The sequence below is a fragment of the Anthonomus grandis genome, chromosome 1 (assembly GCF_022605725.1).
Source record: "Anthonomus grandis grandis chromosome 1, icAntGran1.3, whole genome shotgun sequence".
NCBI lineage: Eukaryota > Metazoa > Arthropoda > Insecta > Coleoptera > Curculionidae > Anthonomus > Anthonomus grandis.
In genome coordinates, this window is record NC_065546.1 from 25,498,376 (window position 1) to 25,517,557 (window position 19,182).

At 30.7% G+C, this 19,182-nt stretch overlaps 1 long non-coding RNA gene across 1 annotated transcript; it reads right to left on the bottom strand.

The window, feature by feature from the left end:
• Window positions 1-18,130: 18,130 nt before the first annotated feature.
• Window positions 18,131-18,941, bottom strand: LOC126743715 (uncharacterized). Its single transcript, XR_007662967.1, has 3 exons — window positions 18,841-18,941; window positions 18,639-18,782; window positions 18,131-18,346 (listed from the first exon to the last, which is right to left on the bottom strand). It is a non-coding gene; the product is annotated as an uncharacterized LOC126743715 (long non-coding RNA).
• Between the last annotated feature and the right edge of the window lie 241 nt (window positions 18,942-19,182).

Sequence of the window (19,182 nt, forward strand, 5' to 3'; positions counted from 1 at the left end):
TCAATAGGGGAGATATACATATAAATGGTATAGACGATAGTTTTCTACAACGACACCTAGCAACTTGGCAATTGTATATAACAGAAAATCAAAGGCTTCGGTTTTAGGATTTTCCTATTTTAAATTGTAATTTGTCACTATCTTGTGAGGAATTTGTGAAAATTTGTGGGGCATGACACATTTTTTGTCAAGTGAAATCCGCTACTACATTTTCTAAAATATCTATTCCGAAACATTAAAAAATTATTGTTTGTCCCTTATGCTTGCCTATCTAAAATGGATACTCTTGAAAATTTAAACTAATTTGAAATATATTTCTAAATAGTAAAATATATCTCTAAATATCTCTAAATAGATTCATCAATAAGATTATCACTGCTGTATTATGTTTATTAGTTTATACAATGCTAAAACACTGGCTTTTAAAGTGCAAGATCCTGCATTGAGTAAGACATCTTTTCAGAAGCACTTTGTAAGATGTGTTATTATAATAGATATTGAAAGCTCAATGTAATAGACTTTCTTTTTGGCTATTGTCAATGTCAAAAACTACATTAAAAATGTTCAGAATGGAATGGAAGAAATTGAATACAAATAGTCAACCATTTTATATTATTCTGTACTTTTCCAGTATAAAATAACCAAGAATACTAGCTTTTAAAGTGTAGATCCTGAATTAAATAGGGCATCTGAAAAAAAACACTTTGTAGGTCGTGTTGTACTATATTTTTTGGAATTCGTTTATCTCAATATCCTATAACTTTTTATTAAAACTATTAAGGTAATTTTGATGTTGCAATTGACCTGACCCTGAGAGGGTCTTAAAATAAATTGTGGATTCCGGTTTTATTTAATCTACAATTTGTGACATAAAAAAACAATAAATAAAACAATATTTGGTACAGTAAAAGAAAGGCCACCCTAACGGGAATTACATATAGAAATTAAAGATCTATCTACAGCTACTTATTGGGCTGAATCTAGACTTGAGCGTGTTTTTAAGTGCCATAAATTTAATTAACCACATAAGTTAATTCTTATTAACTTACCCTGCTCTTAAGAGGAGTTTACGTCAAGCTCGTTAAATGTTCACGATAAAGAATTTAACTTCACGACTGATCTAATCTGAACAGTCCTCAATTGTTAAAATATATCATAGCAGTCTCATAAGATCAAGTCTTTTTCTTAATTTTTTTTAATCCGAAAATTCTATCCGCTTATACGACGCAGTCAACCGATAAGGTTACTCAACATCGTCAAGCCTTTTTTGTACGGAATAGTACTGTTATAACTTTTTTTAAGATTGATATCAACCTCGACGTGTGTTCAAAGAAGCTAAATCGTTAAATTTAGCTTTAGTCATAGTCGATCGAAGATACGTTTTGACACAACGCCGTGTTGATTCGTGACTGTTATTCTATGTAAAATAAATATTATTCGAAAAATTTAATGTACATTGGGAGTCGTGTCTTCGTTGCAGATTTTAAATAGGCGAAAAAACTATACAAAGTCTCGGTCTCAAAAGTCATATAATAAAATTAATTCTTAAAATGGTTACATATTTCGCTCAAAGAGTTGAGTAGTATATTAGCCTGTAAAATAAATAATAAGACGTTTATTTAAGCCTTTATTACCAGTCAATAAGATGGTTTATATGTCATGACAATCTCCAAATAAATTAAAACTTTATGTCAAGTGTTGTTTAGTAAAAATATCTTTAAATACCTTATTGGAAATATGTGTTTGTGAATCGAAATTTACCATCTCTGGCTTTTCACTAGTCATTGTATTGGAACTAACAAAACTGCACCATTTTTCATTAAAAAACACTTTCAGTTCCTGTAAATCCAAATAGTGAAGAAAAAGTTCAATAATTGTTAAAATGTCTAGAGTAGGAACCGCTTTCGAGTAGCTTTTTTGGATTTGCTTTGTGTGTATCTTTTCCAGTATATATAAATGATTTAGTAAATAATGTGTCTTAGAGTATATATATATATTTATGTTTCTGAAAAAAAATGTTGAACCTAATTTAAACTTTGTTGAATTAAATTTAAACTATTTAAATTGATTTAAATTATTATAATTTATATATTTAAATTATTATATTAAAATTGATTACTTAGTTGACTTATCTTACGGTAAATTCTAAATTAGAAAAAGTGCTGATTAAGTTCCGGCGGTAGTTGCTATTGCGACACCGTGGGATCGTGCTCTGTTACATAAGGTTAATAGAATCGCATATAACTTCCCTTTTTACTAAAAAGTTAATACCATGTATTAAGTTTTTCTTAAAATTAAATTATAAAATACGGTATAACAATACTAGGTAGATACAAAAATAAAAACGTTAAAAAAATAAAATAATAACTTCACTTTTTCCTTCACACTTTATCATTATTGGTAATGGTCTGGACACTGATTAGCCAAAGATTTATATTGATTTTTTTGATGTTATATCCTTATGCCAATAGTAGAGAAACTTGGCAGGTTTTTGAGAGGTGGCTTGGTCCTTAGCTCCATCCTGTCCTCCCTAGCAGCTGCGCTTCACTATCTATGGCTTTGCTATCTATTGAATAATAGATGGCTAGTGGTTTGCAGTTTTTCATATTTGACAATGAGATTTAGAGCATCAAGTCATCGTTCTGCGTGATATTTTTGTGTTGGTATTACGTGGTGAAACTCTGTTCGATTGTTAAAAATGGGGGTAGTATAAACATGATATAAAGTGTAAGTTTTTGTTCAACCAGAAGTATCCTTAAGATAACTATTCGAGTATCGATTTGATAGGCTTCAAGACCTATTATGTCGATATTGTGAGCAACAGATGAAGAATATTTTTTTACCTAGTCGGATAAGGCTATGCATTCTGATATCTACAAGGAGTAATTTGCAATTGAATCGGAATATTTAGTTTTTTATTGTTATTTGATGTTTATTCACATATTTTTATGCCCCACAAAGCTTATTTGACGTAATTTTTTTTGTCATTTTATATTTATATGCTTATATATTATATGCTTTATACATTTACCGCCCAATATAAATATTGAGGACTGGCTCAGGGTACGAAGAAAAGCTGAAGTACTAAAATCAGCTTCCCTTCTCAAATACAGTCCACTTACCTTATAAGATCTTTACATAAGCTCTCTAAAATTATTACATTTTGGACGTCTTAATAGAACTGTGCAGCATTTTTAATTGCGCGAAAGCTATGGAGAGCATTTAAGAGGTCATTAAGTTAATTTTCTAAAAAGCAATAACTCTTCATTAGTGACTCACAAATATCTAAAACTTTCACTTGAGCTTCGTAAAATGAAAAGGTATTGCTGATATTAAATATTGAGTTATGGATTTTTTGAACATCTCTATTAAATATTTGCTCGTCTATTTGCAATTTTCGTATTGTGGTATTAAAATATTTTATGACTGATGTAGTGACAGAGTTTTGGTTTTTTAGTAAATTTTTTAGTTGATGTTCGTCTTCAATGAGTTTATTCATGTAATTGTTAAAATATTGACCATCAGAGACGACAAAGTTTCCCGTTATGGATTTTCAGACGGTGCCGTTACAGTTGGCAAGTCCTCGTTTTTCCCTAAAAGCGTATTTTTTTGTACCCACAAAGATTTCTCTCTGTTAAATATATACTGATTCAGAAATCTGTCTAAGAACACTAACGTATGTTTGTATTTCCGCTGGAAATGTAATTAATCTGGGTTCTTGAACATAAATTAATGAATCTTTGGGCGAAGACGAAGAAGAAAACCTTATTAAAATAGGGTCTAAGTCTATCGAAATTAACTTTAGAAATTTATTTGGTACGGGGATTTAATAATATAGAGGAATTTTGGAAAACTTGGTTATTTCATGATGTTCTATTGATTATTCAACTGTGTTTGCTCTTATCATTATTTGCGAGTGAGTTTGCTCTCACTCCGCTAAAGTAGCATAAAATCGTTCCAAAGAACCATTAGATTGCGGATGGTTTACGCTGGAAAAAGTTAGTTTTATGTCGTTTAATTCACATAGATTTTTACGAAACTGTTATCAAATTTACGCCCATAGTCACAATGTATGCGAAGGGGAGTTCCATAGTATTAGAAAAATACAAGTAAGGTGTTCCTGATGGTGGAGGCCTTTTTGTCGTCTACCCTAAGCTCGGATAAACTTCGATAAAGTTCGTCTCTAATCGTTGGTCTTGGGTACATGGGTATTCGAAAATATCGATGTTAATCCGCTCGAAAGGAGTTTTTGGGGTTTCTGTAATTACTAAAGGGCTACTAAGATTTTTCCTACAAATTTTGACTTTTTGACAGATCTCACATTTAATTATTTTTTCTTAAATTAGGTTTGGTCAGTTATACTTTTCTTTATTACGCCATACCATTTTGTTTATTCCTCGGTGTAGATTACTTTTCCTTACATAGTACTGATCTAGAATTATTGGAATTTCATCTTCGGTTAAGATTTTCAAAATATTTTGGAAGATTTTAAGCTTTATTTTCTTGTCTACAAAAATAAATAAAAATATCTCGAAAATTAGTAGATCTAAGTTATTTTCGACACAATATTCAAAATACACAAATTTCTACACATTTTTTGAGATGTGGAATTTATCCCATGTCCTTTAAAGAGCCTACAGAAAAGGTGAGGTGTGACTCTTCCAGGATCAAATCGTAACAGTATGGTTAGATAAATGAGATCTTTTACAGATTTGCTGGAAAAACATATTGATTTTGGTATCGCTAAATTTGACATCACACACAACGTGAACAAGTCGTCTATGATTTGGTGATGTATTTCTTTAAGCATTTTTTAGGCACAACAAGTGCCTAAAAAATGTCACAATTTGCTTATAGGTTTTATCCAGAAGTCGTGAGTTAGATATTTCAATTTTTGAACAGTCTATTTGTAATTTGATTCCATACATCAATGCAAATTTACTGTATTCGGTTGTCACGATATCATTATCTGTACTAATTTGAAGCATAAACTGGAATTTTAGATTAAAACTTAGCAGCAAAATGATTAAACTTGATTTTTGAGAGCGCATTAGCGTTTTTGTTAATTTTCCCTGGTTTGTGTTTGATCATATAGTAGTACTCTTCGAGTTTAAGCTGGCTAGCCATCAAAAATTTCTGGCTAGCCTGCTACCGAAATTTTTGATGGATGGAAAACAACCATGTTAGGGGCTGACGATCGGTGACTAATACAAACTTGCAAATAAGTAGGGACGAAAGTGTTTGACGTCCAATATTGCAAATAATTTCTTGTATCGATTAAAAGTTGAAAGGTGTTTGTTAAGTCGTTAATATAGTAGAGATTTTTGGGATTAACAGTTAATAATGGGCTTATAGAAATGTTTGCTCTGGGAAATTCAGATAGGAATTAAAATCTTCGAGATTCGTGGCATTCATTTGGGCTTGAATCTGAGGAACGGGATCTTGATTGTCTGAGGTTGGCTCAGACAACCTCAATCTCTGGGAATAGCTCTCTTGGCAGTGACAAAAAATTTTGGTAGTCGATGGTATGATCATACGTCTAAATAAAATTGGTCATTTTTAAAGGAATAATCATCGTATTAAGTGTATTTATGTGGATAGCAGAAATCATTGTCGATATCAAATTCACGCCCATAGTCACAATGTATGCGAAGGAGAGTTCCGTAGTATTGGAAAATACAAGTAAGGTGTTTACGATGAAGGAGAGTGCATAGATAGATGGCGCTTCTCGATGGCGCATTAGGCTCCCGTATATTTTAAGTTCTTTAAATTAAGTCAGTATTTCTTCAATTACCATAACTCAATTAATATTTGTGTATCTTGTGATATTGGAGGGTGTAGTGTTTTGTGCCTAATCCGAAATGTCGAATAAAAATATGACCATAAAGGATCTCAGCGCTCGACTCGATCAATTGACAGCTGCACCTAATGGATTATGACTGAATACTTATAAAGCGAGCGGTTATCGTTGTTTCACAAAGTGAGGCAAATTTACAAAAATTCTGCCTGGACCTACAACCGTGTTATATATATCTCCACGAAACGGGGCAGAAAAGTGATCCATGATGACCAGGGCTGGGATTCTAAAATCACGATTCGACACGATTACTCGATATGGCTGATTCTAAATAAAATTTTCAGTCGTGAGTGTCTTGCGGATTGCCTAGCTTTTAACGATCTGTCGACGACACGCTTGGGTATATCGTATACACCAGACGATATAGCTTATTCCTTTTTTAATACGTGCATAATGTGACAGCATCCTTTTTTTAAACCTATTTGTTTCATTTATTGTTTACCAATAGTCATACCGTTTTCATTAGTATATCAAGAAGCTTTCTTAAACACAACAACTAATAGATTTAATTCGACCCTATTTTCCTCAACCTTCTGTTAATAATAGAAGCAGAAGAAGTAGAGTTACCATTGAATGGGCAGTTTTAGTATGTCAAGATTTTATGCCACAGATTGTTACCATAGAAGCATTGGACAACGTTTTAAATTTGGAATTAGCGCAACTACGATAAGTCGTTGGATCCATAAAATTACTGAAATTATTGACAATCACCTTGCTGACCGATTTATTAATTTTTCAAATATGAGAGAAATTAATAAATTAACATTTATAGGGAGATCCAATTTCCCTGGTGTTATAGGTCCTATTGATTGCACCCATGTTGCCATATTAAAACCAAAAGTGGATGAACGCAACAAGTTTTTGTGATTTTCCATGAATTCAATTATTCTTTTCCGATAGTGGTGGTTTTAAGCGACATTTTTTTATTTTGAAGAAATAAAATAGGCATATATTTAAATAAAAAAACATGAAGGCGAAAAAAATTAACAAAATAAATGAAAATTTTTAGTGTTTATCAATAGAAAAGACAATTGATATTTCCATCTGTCAAATATTATGGAAAATAACAAATATATACCAAGAAACCTAAATCATATCAAATAAAACGAGTTTAGCCGACGATTGAAATTTAGAATCACCTTTCTCGTCACGACTGAGTCGCGATCGAATTCGAAGTCGTGATCGTATCGAGATCGAGTCGTGATTTTAGAATCCCAGGACTTTGAAAAGCTTGCTAGGAATGACAGTTAGGAATCATCTGTAACAATAAAAACATCTGTGTATCCAATGTTGTGCTATCGTGTATGTGGAGCCTATGAAATCTTTTGGATCATTGGATTCTAATATTTCATTACTAATCAAGGTTAGTTTTTTTCTCTCCTTATGAGTGGATTACGCTTTATTTCCACTTAATCGGAATTTATCATTAAGGAAATGTAATGTTTGGTTCTTATTATGTTTTGTATTTTTTATGTTATGTAATACTGAAAAATATTTTATTTCTTATAATTCTTAGGAATTCTCTTTTCTGATTTGTACTTTAACAAACGATTCTCCATAAATTACTATGTTAAAATCTTATTTCAAACGGGAGTAAACAAACGCTTGTCAGATGTTTTGCTTTGCATCAGAAATCTAGGTGCTTTACTCTGCTTATATGTACATATAATATTGTATTATTTTTCTTTGCCGGTGGCTTGATTGCCTCCCTTGCATACGGGTCTGGGCATTAGGTACTAGTATAATCTTTCTACATAGCAAATTTATTTGTCAAGCAATTTTCATAAATATATTAATTCTTTGTTTTATTCAAATATTAGTACTTGCGTTTTATATTTTTCATTTTATACTTAGGGGATTTGTGGGCGTGTAAAGCCACGGAATATTTTTTTGCTCACCATGTATTTGTTTTCTGCCTTTATTAGTACAGAATAAAAAGCTATTTTAATAATGAAATGTGCTCACCTTAACATAAGATCATTCTTCTCTAGGATTCACTTTGAATATTTTCAATAAAACTAATTTTTTCTATTTCAATGTTGTATTACGCTCCCTAGCGGTCATCGTACGAACTTGTAAATAATTTCCAACAATTTCTCTTTGCCGCTTTTATAAGAAATATTTTTTTCCTTATGCTGTGGGATGACTAGTTACTGAGATATGGCCGGCGACCTCTCTTAGTTGTACACCCGGTACATTTGAAATAAATGTGGTTATTTTCGGAACTGATCAAAATTTTATAATTATTGAAACAATTATGCAACCTATACAATTATGGTTGATTTTTCTATGGAGATTACCCTTTCATATAAGCCCAAACCCTGTTTGCTTTTTACTTTTATATCCACTAATCTAAGACTTTGATAAATCAAAGAAGCTTTATAAAATTATATTAAAATATTTCAAATTTGAATGCATTGAGTTAAAGTGTTATGCTCACAAAAAAAACTGTAACAGTTTTGTAATCAAGAGTCACATAATACCTGAAAACCAATGTGGTTTTTTAAAAGGGTCAAATACAGCAATAGCGCTTGTGTTTGTAACTGATAATATTTTGGAGTCTAATGATAAAGGCCTGGCCAGTCTCTTAATATTATTAGATTATTCTAAGGCTTTTGATACCCTGGACCACACACTCTTGTGTTCCAAACTGCATTATTATGGGTGCTCAGATGCTTCTTTAAATATTATCTCATCTTTTCTTAATAATAGATTTTAGAAAGTAACATATAATGGAACAATCTCAAACCCTAAGTATTCATTCCGGTGTTTCTCAAGGCTCTATTTAACTCCTTTGCTTTTTATAATATACACCGCTGATATTCTTCGTTCTACTAATTTCTGTACAGCTACCGCCTTTGCTGACGATACGCAACTGGTATATAACTTTGATGCCACCAACTTTGCTGATGCAACACAGAGTGTTAATCACGACTTGTTAATCACGACCAAACCATTGGGTCTCTGTCTAAGGAACATAATCTATAATTTAACTTCAATAAAACCAAGCTTCTATGTTTTGCAAGTAAAAAAAATAAAATGATTGTCAAAAATAATGTTAATATTAACCTAGGAGGGGTCATACTCCTTTCGTAGCTTCCTTGAGAAATTTAGGTTTACATATGGACGAAGATCTTCGTTTTAGCGAACATATCAAACAGTTGAACTAAAAGGCCTTTTTGGCCCTAAAATTAATTTTTATTCAGAGACACTCACTTAATTTTAAATTCAAAAAGCTTCTCTGTGAGTTTCTTGTTCTTAGTCTAAATGCTATTAACTATACAATCATATTCCTAACCAGTCTAAAATTCTAAATATTAATAAATTTAAATTTAAATTTCGTTGTTTCCTCTTTCAAGCGCAAATATAACTAAATATGTCCAATATCATCAAAGTCTTCAAGTTGAAAAATCATGTTTTATTGCACCAATGAGCTGTGTATTTTTATTCTCGGGTTTGCTGCACGCCCCCTTTCCTTTACCTGTGCAAGGAACTTGAGCATTTAATTCCGGTAATATACCCCTTTTTGTAGCTTTATTCTTTTATGCCATCTATTTTTAATGGTTATGTAGGAGTAGCCCTAGGGCTAGACTTCGCCATTATTTTCTATGTATCATTAACTATGTATGTATGTTTGTATTTGTTTTTTTTTGGATTTAAATAAAAAGACTTTATTATTATTATATTTTCTTTATCAGTAAAGGAATTATTTCCAAAATTCACATAATTCACATGCAAAACCAAGAACAGCGGACCCGTTATTTGTTTTACATAAAATCTGGATTTCTTGTATGTTCCAAGGGTCGGAAGTTGTGGCTTTGGGGTGCATTCGAGTTTCTTTGAAAACTGGAAAAGGTAACTTATTCTCTCTATGTTATATATAACTCTATGTTACTATAACCATGAATAGTACACACATTATACCTATTTTCCTCCGGAATAAACAACGAAGGAGATCTAAGAATTTCCGTCTCTGGTGTCACATTGTCATGTAAGTTAAATGATTCAAATCATTAGTTTGAAATTTTGTTACCTCTAATAAATGCTAAAAAATAAAAATTATAAAAAATATAATTATTTTAATAAATATGTAAGTATGATTCTACTCGCAAAACAACTCACCGCGAGATGGCGCGGATTTCCGTGAACTTAATAAGAAAGCCCGCCATATTCTATAGTCCATATATCCAAGGCCCGCCACAAAATATGGACGATTTTAAACTTAAAATTTTAATTTTTTCCAACAATAAATCTAACTATAGCTTATAAAAAAAAGTAAAAGATGTTTTTAATTTTTATTCTTACCTTGGAAGCAACAGGATTATTGGTAGATTCTACATTTTCTTCGTCCTTCAGTTGCAATACTCTCTGTTCAATTTAGCTCTTGAACTCATTTATACAATAACACTCTTTAAATAATATATTTTTACTCTTATTATAGCAACTTGTAAACTGATCACGTAAAAAAACACAACACACGCTATTTTTGTAAAGATATGATTTCAAATTACCACCGTAATAACGTGAATACGTCAGTGCAGTCCCACTACAAAAACACTTATGGCCCCTAAATATTAGCAAAAAGTTCAGTGCCATATCGCCTATGATGTTACAAAATTCGGTGATATTTTTAGAGCGTATTGTTGGAGTCAAAATAAGATTTTTTTCCTATAAATATGTGTCCTAAAATGCATCCCCTCAGAGCTACGGCCGCACAAAATCGATTTTTTGAAACACTGACTACAGTTATGCTTCGAATCTGTTGAACATTTGCATTAGCAACTGCCACAGTGTTTTGGGTCCTCTTGAGATTTGTCGTCCTACAAATGCCGAATGTAAATACAAAGCCGTTTTTCAACATTTCGCAAGATGATATCAGCTTTTGCCTGCGGTGGTTATAATTTTTTTTTTTGGTTTGAAGGTGTTATTTTTGTGCTTAGAATAACATATATCTATTTCTACATTTTATTCCTAATGCAAAATCTTACATTAATAAGTTAAATTACCATTATTATATGTGTTATTTATAGCTGAAAATTTCCTCATTTGAAAATGCGTGTAAACTCGACAACAGAAAATAGATGCTAACAAAATATTTGCTAACAAAACACCCTCCTTGCCCCTGTGCACATGTTGAACTCAAACAAAGTTGTTGTTTACTAATTCTAGTTTTTCAATGTTCTAAGGTTATAGATAAGTAATAGAGTTAGATATTCGTATTTTTTTAAAACACCATACATTAAAAGATTTTAAAATTATTTAGCATATCCCAAATGAACTCTAAAAGTTAAGTTAAACTCAAATCAAAACAATATCTAAACGGCGTATTTTCTTAACACTAATTATGTCCAAAACGCAAAAAGAATCCTATGGGGTATCTTATATAGGGTATAAAAATAGTTAATTAAATGTAAAAAAAAGTATGATTAAAGATTTAAATTTAAGTTAAAGATTTTAAATACGTAATTAAGCCTTTTTTGTTCTTTTCAATATTTGAGCGTATGAGATAGTATTTTCTAAATTGATTTTTAGTATAAGTGATATAAAACCCATAAAAATAAGTAGCTCATTATGAATTTGTCATAATACAGATTTTTACCTATACAGAATGTTGCATCGCCAGGCGAAACATAGGAAATCTCATAATTATTTTAGAGAAAAAATGTATTGGAGTAATTTAAAGAGCTCTGAAATCTGCAACCAATAAGACTTTTAATTTTGTAGGTTTGTTCGTTTAGAAGTTATTGGCGAAAATCATGGTGAAAATGTTCTCTTTTGTCGCTCTGTAAGTATGATGGGTATCGCATAAAATGAGAAAATTAGGTAAGGGTAAACTGCCAAGTAAAGTTGTCATAATAATTGTGGTTTTATTTAAATTTATATTGAAAATTCCTACAATCGTGTACAGGCACACAAATGATTATAATATAAACCATGACATATTATAAAAGATTTTACTTTTTTATTAACCTTTTAAGTTACAACTTTTTCTTGAGGATCCGCAAATTCTAAATTTAAGTACAAGGAATAATAGGCCATTTTTAAATCTTTTATCAGTTTTTTTCTGATAATATGTTCTTTTCATGATTTAAGACTTGTCTTGTAGAAATTTTACCAGAAGAAACAGATGTGTGCAAAAAAAACTTAAATTAGTAAAGTTTATATTTATAATTAGTGAGTATGAAAATTACGTAATAAATACTAGATACAACTTTGTTTACAATTTTTAAATTTACATCTTGTACTATCTTTATTATTATCTATTTCAGGAAAATGCCCATAATTGTCATACCTTGTGCGCAATATTCAATCTAAATTCCCATAAATCCAATATTTTGTTTGTTCAAATTCCTAGTGTATATTTTCTGGAGCTGTCGATAAGACCTATATATACTCAATAAAAAATCTGATTTGTGTACACCCTCCCATATTTGCATTGTTGAGTTTTATAGACTCTGAGTGTGGGACCTCTTTATAATTTTTAGATGCCTCATCCCACCTCTTGCAAATATCTAATTTTCCTTTTGCAACAAAATTTGAAGCAACCAATACCGCTTTATTATTAAACCATTTTATAATAACTATATTATCAGTACTAACTGCAAAATCAAAACTGTCTCTACCTTTGAGTTTAACCTCCTTATCGCTTGCCAGTTTTACCCCAGCAAATCTGTTTGCACGTATTGTTCCTACTGCCATTATAGATTTGCTGTTTAGATATTGAAACAAATTGTAGTTGCTAAAATATTATCGGAATAAAGGCCATGACCTTTACCTTCTATTCTTTCGGTTAACTTCGTAACAGTCCCAGCTCCTTGTCTAAATTAAGAATATATATCTTTTATTCCAATTCCTGAACTTGTTATATGTTAAAATCGTAAATCATCCCACTTTGGCCTGCCAAAACTCATAATCTAATCCCCCTATTTTTAGGCTTATTTAGAAGATATTGTTTGAACAGGAATAATTTGTTTAATTCCTGTACATCCTTGCTTTTGAACATTTTAGACTACCAATGGCAATTTGAATTCCTATAAATCGCTTCATTTCTTTGCATGTTGGGGAAAATAGAGCAACGTTGTTTTGGTTTGCATACAAATTGTTTTTTTTCTGACATTTGTTCATACAAAGAATCTGGTATATTTTTCATAAAAAAACTTATTGGAGCAGATAATTTATGTAGGCTCGGGTATAGAAGTAACCATTTTCTTGGGCGTGCTTGATATTGGACGCCGTTTTTCTATACTATTTTCTTTTTGTCGGTAAAATTACGAAGTTTATTAAATTCTTCTCCTATTCGCTATCTCTTCCGCATCTAGTAGTTGTAGTAGTAGTAAGGGTGGGGGAGCTAGAGCTCGGCAAGTAGGCGTCTATATTTTCGTTTTCTTTATGTCCTGTTCGGTCGTCATTTTCATTCTCTTCTGGTTATCTTATTTGATTGTTATTTTCGTTTTCTGTTACTTCTAAATCGTGTATAATATCATCATCGAGTTTATGTTCAAAATTATTTTCCTCATCCGATAATTACATTATTTTAAAATCATCCTCATTTATTAGACATTTAAAAGTTCTTTTTCCGTTATAGGCCGGTCCATTCTAAATAAACATTTTTCGAACAATATTTTATGCATTATTCATAAAAACCAACTAACTTATATTTTTTTGCTTACTACCAGTAATAAACAATACTTTTTTTACAAAAATCTTTCTTTATAATCGTATTTACGCGTGAATTTGTAAACAGTAATATTGGACTGTGCTAAAACTGAAATTAAAATGAAGTTTGCAAAGTCCGCCCTATTGGTAATCTGTTATGTGTTTATTATGTTTATATGTTAAACAAGATCAAAGCACATGTACTAATTCGCTTATTTAAAAACAGATGTTATGAAAATTATAGAAAATTGATGTCCATTGACTGAACAAATGACCCAAACGGTCGTATAACTTATTTCTAATATTATCTAACAGATAACCTGAAATTTTGTTACAATCCAGCAAAATCGCATTTTTAACTCTTCGAGATTTGGGTAATTTTTATACTTTTAAATTTTATTTTTTTAAATGGCCCCACAGAAAAAATCGTTGGGAGAGATAATCAGGAGATCTTAGTACCCAATTTTTTACGTGTCGTAGGCCAATAACATTCCAATTGAAAGCGTTATTTAGATATTCTCGAACAGCAAGCGTAGTATGCGTCGGACAATCATCCATTTTATGCCAAACCTCTTGAATTTTCCTGGCAAGATCATTCAGACTCGGCAAAATTTGTTCCTCAAGTAGTTCTTAATAATAATTTGCTTTTAAATTGCAATTTAAAAAAAATGGTCCTTAAATGTGGTGTCCGAAAATCCCCACCCAAACATTAACTTTCGGTGAATACCGAGTTCGTGTTGTTTTACATATGCATGCTGATTTTCTTTATCCCAATACTGATATTTCTTCCGTCCTTATGAAAAAGACCGCATCTGTTGGTTTCAAATGTAGGAAAATGACGATTAAAGTTCTTTAGACTAGTGAAGTTTTTTAGACTTATGAAAAACATAGTTACTGTGTATTTTTGAAAGCTTCACGGCAGTAAGATTGTACCTACTTCTAAATAAATGTTTTTAAATAATGTATGTACTTAAATAAAATTTCCTGTATAACTTGACGTATTTTTCAAGTTATTCTAAAAAACATGATAGGTACGTGGATCCATTTTAGTCTTAGAACATTGAAAGGCAAGAAGTAGCATGCCGGTGGAACTATGGGCAGGTTTGTTTGCTGCAAAAATCACTTTATAATATTATAAAAATTTTCAGTTGTTTTCGAAGGCCTTAAAATAATATTACTGCTCTCCTTTAATGAAATATCAAGCATTTTTTTCATAAAATATGATAAAATACTCTATATCGAAGTCAATATACAACGTTAAATAAATGTAAATAAAGTATATTAGAGAAAACGGTAATGGCATCGCAACGCCGCTCGATCGCATTGTTGATGTCACCGATACAAGCACTCTCTACCAGTGACGTCGTCAATAAATATTTACATGATAAATATTTATTACTTATTATAGAGTTTGAGTATAAGTAATATTACTATTTATGAGCTATTTACGTATTTTTTTAACGGACTTCATTAGAGGAAGGTCGTAATAAAAGGCAGCATTTTTTAAAAGTATTTTTATGGAAATTAAATATTTTATTAATATAATATTATAGATTTCTTAATAATCATTTTTTAAGACACAAATTTTTAACATTTTGCAAAATTTTATTGTTATTGTTATATTGGACAAAACTCAGTTTTACATCACTTACTTTATATCACATAATATACAGGGTGTGCCAACAAGGTGTACGACTAAGATAGCGCCTTAACTATACGAGGTAGAGCAAAAAGTTCTACGGCAAAGTTGTAGGGTTGACAAAAACCTACGAACTAAAAATATTTTTATGTATACTGGGTGTGTCACAAAAAAGTTACTATAAAATATGATTTTTTTTTAAACGGTACACCCTGTATATTATGGTACTAAAACGTGAGGTAAAAAGAGTACTTTACTTTGGTATAACGTTTTTAACATTTCCGTGCGGCGTCGCAACGTAATAATTTTTTTTATGTTATTTTTTGCCTGTAAGAGGGTTCGTTTGAAAAATCATAATTAACTTAAAATTTATTCTGCGCTTATGAAACTTGTACCACAGTTAGTCTAGGGTATCTCCTCCAGGCTGACTATGATAATTTGTAATTTTTTAATACAGGGTGTTTTTAAAGAACTTTCAAACTTGCTGAAATTAAATACGCAATTTCTCAAATTTTTCAAATGGAACACCCTGTATATTTGTATCTAATTAAGTTTGTCCCTCAAATACCCTCATTTTTTATTTAATATGTCCTATAGCCAACCCAAGTACTTTTTGAGATATTTTAACTTTTCTGTAAAATACTATGCATAAAACGGGTATTCTTTAAGTTTTGATCAAGATTGCTTACAAAAAATTATCGAAGAATTAGAATTATTACTTTTCCTACAATTATTATTATTATTATTATTATTATTATTATTATTATTATTATTATTATTATTATTATTACATACCTACTTGAAAAATTAACCAACACAATTATTCACCTAAACTGCTAAAAAAAACAGCAAAATTAAATTACATACTAGGTAGGTACTTACGTATTTTTGCATAACTGTACATCGTTACACTAATTTTAAATTTTAAAGATCAATTACAATTATTATAAATTGTGTTTAATATGACCTCCTAAATTTTGTACGCAAGCTTTTACCCTTTTTGAGACTGAATCATTAACCTTTTCCAGCATAATTGGCGTGACTGTTTGAAAAATCTCCCGAATTTTATTTTTCATATTTTCACTTGTGGTAGGAGTTGTTTGATAGACTTTTTCCTTCACATATCCCCACAAGAAAAAATCCAGTTTGGTCAAATCTGGGGATCTTGCGGGCCAAGGGACCGGCCCACCTCTCCTTATCCACTGATCATCAAAATGCTCATTTAAAAAATTTCTAACAGCATGGCTATAATGAGCTGGAGCGCCGTCATGCTGAAACCAAATCCTATCTCGAACATGGTCAGGCAACGTTTGTAAGACATTAAAATCGTTTTGTAAAGTTAAGTTTAAATACATTTCACCTGTAAGATGTCCATCAAAAAAGTGCGGTCCAATAACGTTATGTCCTATTATTCCTGCCCAAACATTAAGCGACCAACTATGTTGATGATGAATTTCTCGGGTGAAGAATGGATTGCTGGTGTCGTAGTAATGAAAATTATTTTTATTAACACTGCCATTATTACAGAATGTAGCTTCATCCGAAAAAAGCACAAAATTAAAAAATTTAGGCTGACGAATCTTATTTTGCGTCCACTGACAGAAAGCCATTCTTCTTTCATAATCCTGCAGAAGTAATTCCTGCAACAATTGAATATGGTAAGGATGGAATTTTTTGCTTCGAAGCATGCGAGATATTGATGTTGCACTAAAGGGTTATTCTTTAGCAAGCTGCCTAACGCTTTTATGAGGGTCTTCAACGACACTTAAGGCTACCGTCATTTGTAACTGGCTTCACCCGTTCATGTTTTTCATAAATTACACTTCCTGTTCTCTCAAATCTTTCTTTTAGTTTTTGAAACACTTGTGCTTGGGGATGTCTCCTTTCAGGATAAAGTTGCGCATAAATTCTAGATGCCAAAAGGCTATTTCTTTCAGCAGCTCCAAGGGCATATATCATATCAACAAATTCCTCACGAGGAAAATTCATATTGATTACAAAATGTACAATAAAAATTAAAAATCGATTAACTAACTCACTGATAATAATTTCTAAAATGGTTTTTGAAGAAAAAACATTGATCTTGTCTACTGCTGTCATAAAACTAATAATCTGACAATTATTATTTGACGTTTAAACCAATGTTTCTAAGCAATCTTGATCAAAACTTAAAGAATACCCGTTTTATGCATAGTATTTTACAGAAAAGTAAAAATATCTCAAAAAGTACTAGGTTTAGCTATAGGAAATATTAAATAAAAAATGAAGGTATTTGAGGAACAAACTTAATTAGATAAAAATATACAGGGTGTTCCATTTGAAAAATTTGAGATATTGCGTATTTAATTTCAGCAAGTTTGAAAGTTCTTTAAAAACACCCTGTATTAAAAAATGACAAATTATCATAGTTAGCCTAGAGGAGGTACCCTAGACTAACTGTGGTACAAGTTTCATAAGCGCAGAATAAATTTTAAGTTAATTATGATTTTTTAAACGAACCCTCTAAAAGGCAAAAAATAACATAAAAAAATTTATTACGTTGCGACGCCGCACGAAAATTTTAAAAACGTTATACCAAAGTAAAGTACTCTTTTTGCCTCACATTTTAGTACCATAATATACAGGGCGTACCATTTAAAAAAACACACCCTGTATACTTCTATGGTGCTGACTTTTTCAAAGGGACACAGTATTGCTTCAGCGGAAAGAGTTAAAACTTGTGAAGGAGTTGCAGGTTTTTTATAGGTTATAAGATTTTTATTATGAATATTTAGCCTGTGCAATGGTTTTGAGACATTTAACACTGGCCTATATAATACCTAATACCAATTATATCATATTAATTTATACTAAAAAACAAAGCTTACCTAAGAATAAAGACTCTGTACAATAAATTAGATTAGATAGTTTATTAGTAGTAATATACAAACAAGTACTTTTACAAGTCAAATAAAATATGTAGTATGTTGGGCTTCATCGAAAATCTTTTTTAAAAAGTATTTTAATAATGACTTGAGACATCTAATTCGATTTCTTTGGCACAAATATGTTTCTTTCAATCTTCGAATTTTAATTTTTTTGTCCTTTATTGCTTTTTCCATAATTTGGCGACTAACTTTAGCTTTTGAAATGGTGAAATCATCAGTGCTTAAGTCCCCAGGATATCATTGTGATTTTACCCTAGAATAATGTACCTAAAAATACAGTATTACCAAAATTAAAAAAAAATATATAAAAAAGTGTATTATGATATTCCAATTGATCAATAAAATTTATGTTATTATAAAGAATCTTTGTAATAACATATATTTGATTAATTGCATTTAATTAAACAAATGTAACACAATAAAATACTATATCACTTTTAAATAAGATGTATAGAATAAGATGATACATGGCATAAAATTCTTATTTGTACTTAGAGAAAGAATTGAATAACAATTTTTAAATGTGCTATATTGATATCTATTTTGAGTGTATTTTTACCTTTTCCTTGGCAGAGTCAGGGAATGTGTAGCAGTTAAACAAAAATGGCTTGGATGAGAAATAGTAATTGTTGACCTACACCCCATGGTTACTGTAGAACTATTAATCTCAGATGCAGTTATTGTTGATGATGAATGATCAGATCTGTAATTATACAAAATTTGGTGTATCAAGAATATTAATCTATTTTAATTATCCATACTTGTCTATATTTGCTTCACTGTTTGTACTAAATACCGTTTTGGAAGCTAAAGAAGTTTTTGCTTTCTTCAGGAAAGCTACCCTTGCAGTTTTGAAGGGAAAATCACTTGGTAAATTAACTGAATTATCGGCTACTTTTACACATACCTAATTTAATAAGTATTAGGTATAAATAAAGCTTATATGGGTAACACTAATACTTTTTGTGACGAAGCTGTATGTTTTACAACACAGCCCAAGCGCAAGTTTTAAAGAGTTGTTTTTTTAGCTTACATAATGTAGTAAATAAAAGCGCACAAACCTTTATCAAAAATTCTAAGGTAAAATATAGTCATACTCTATA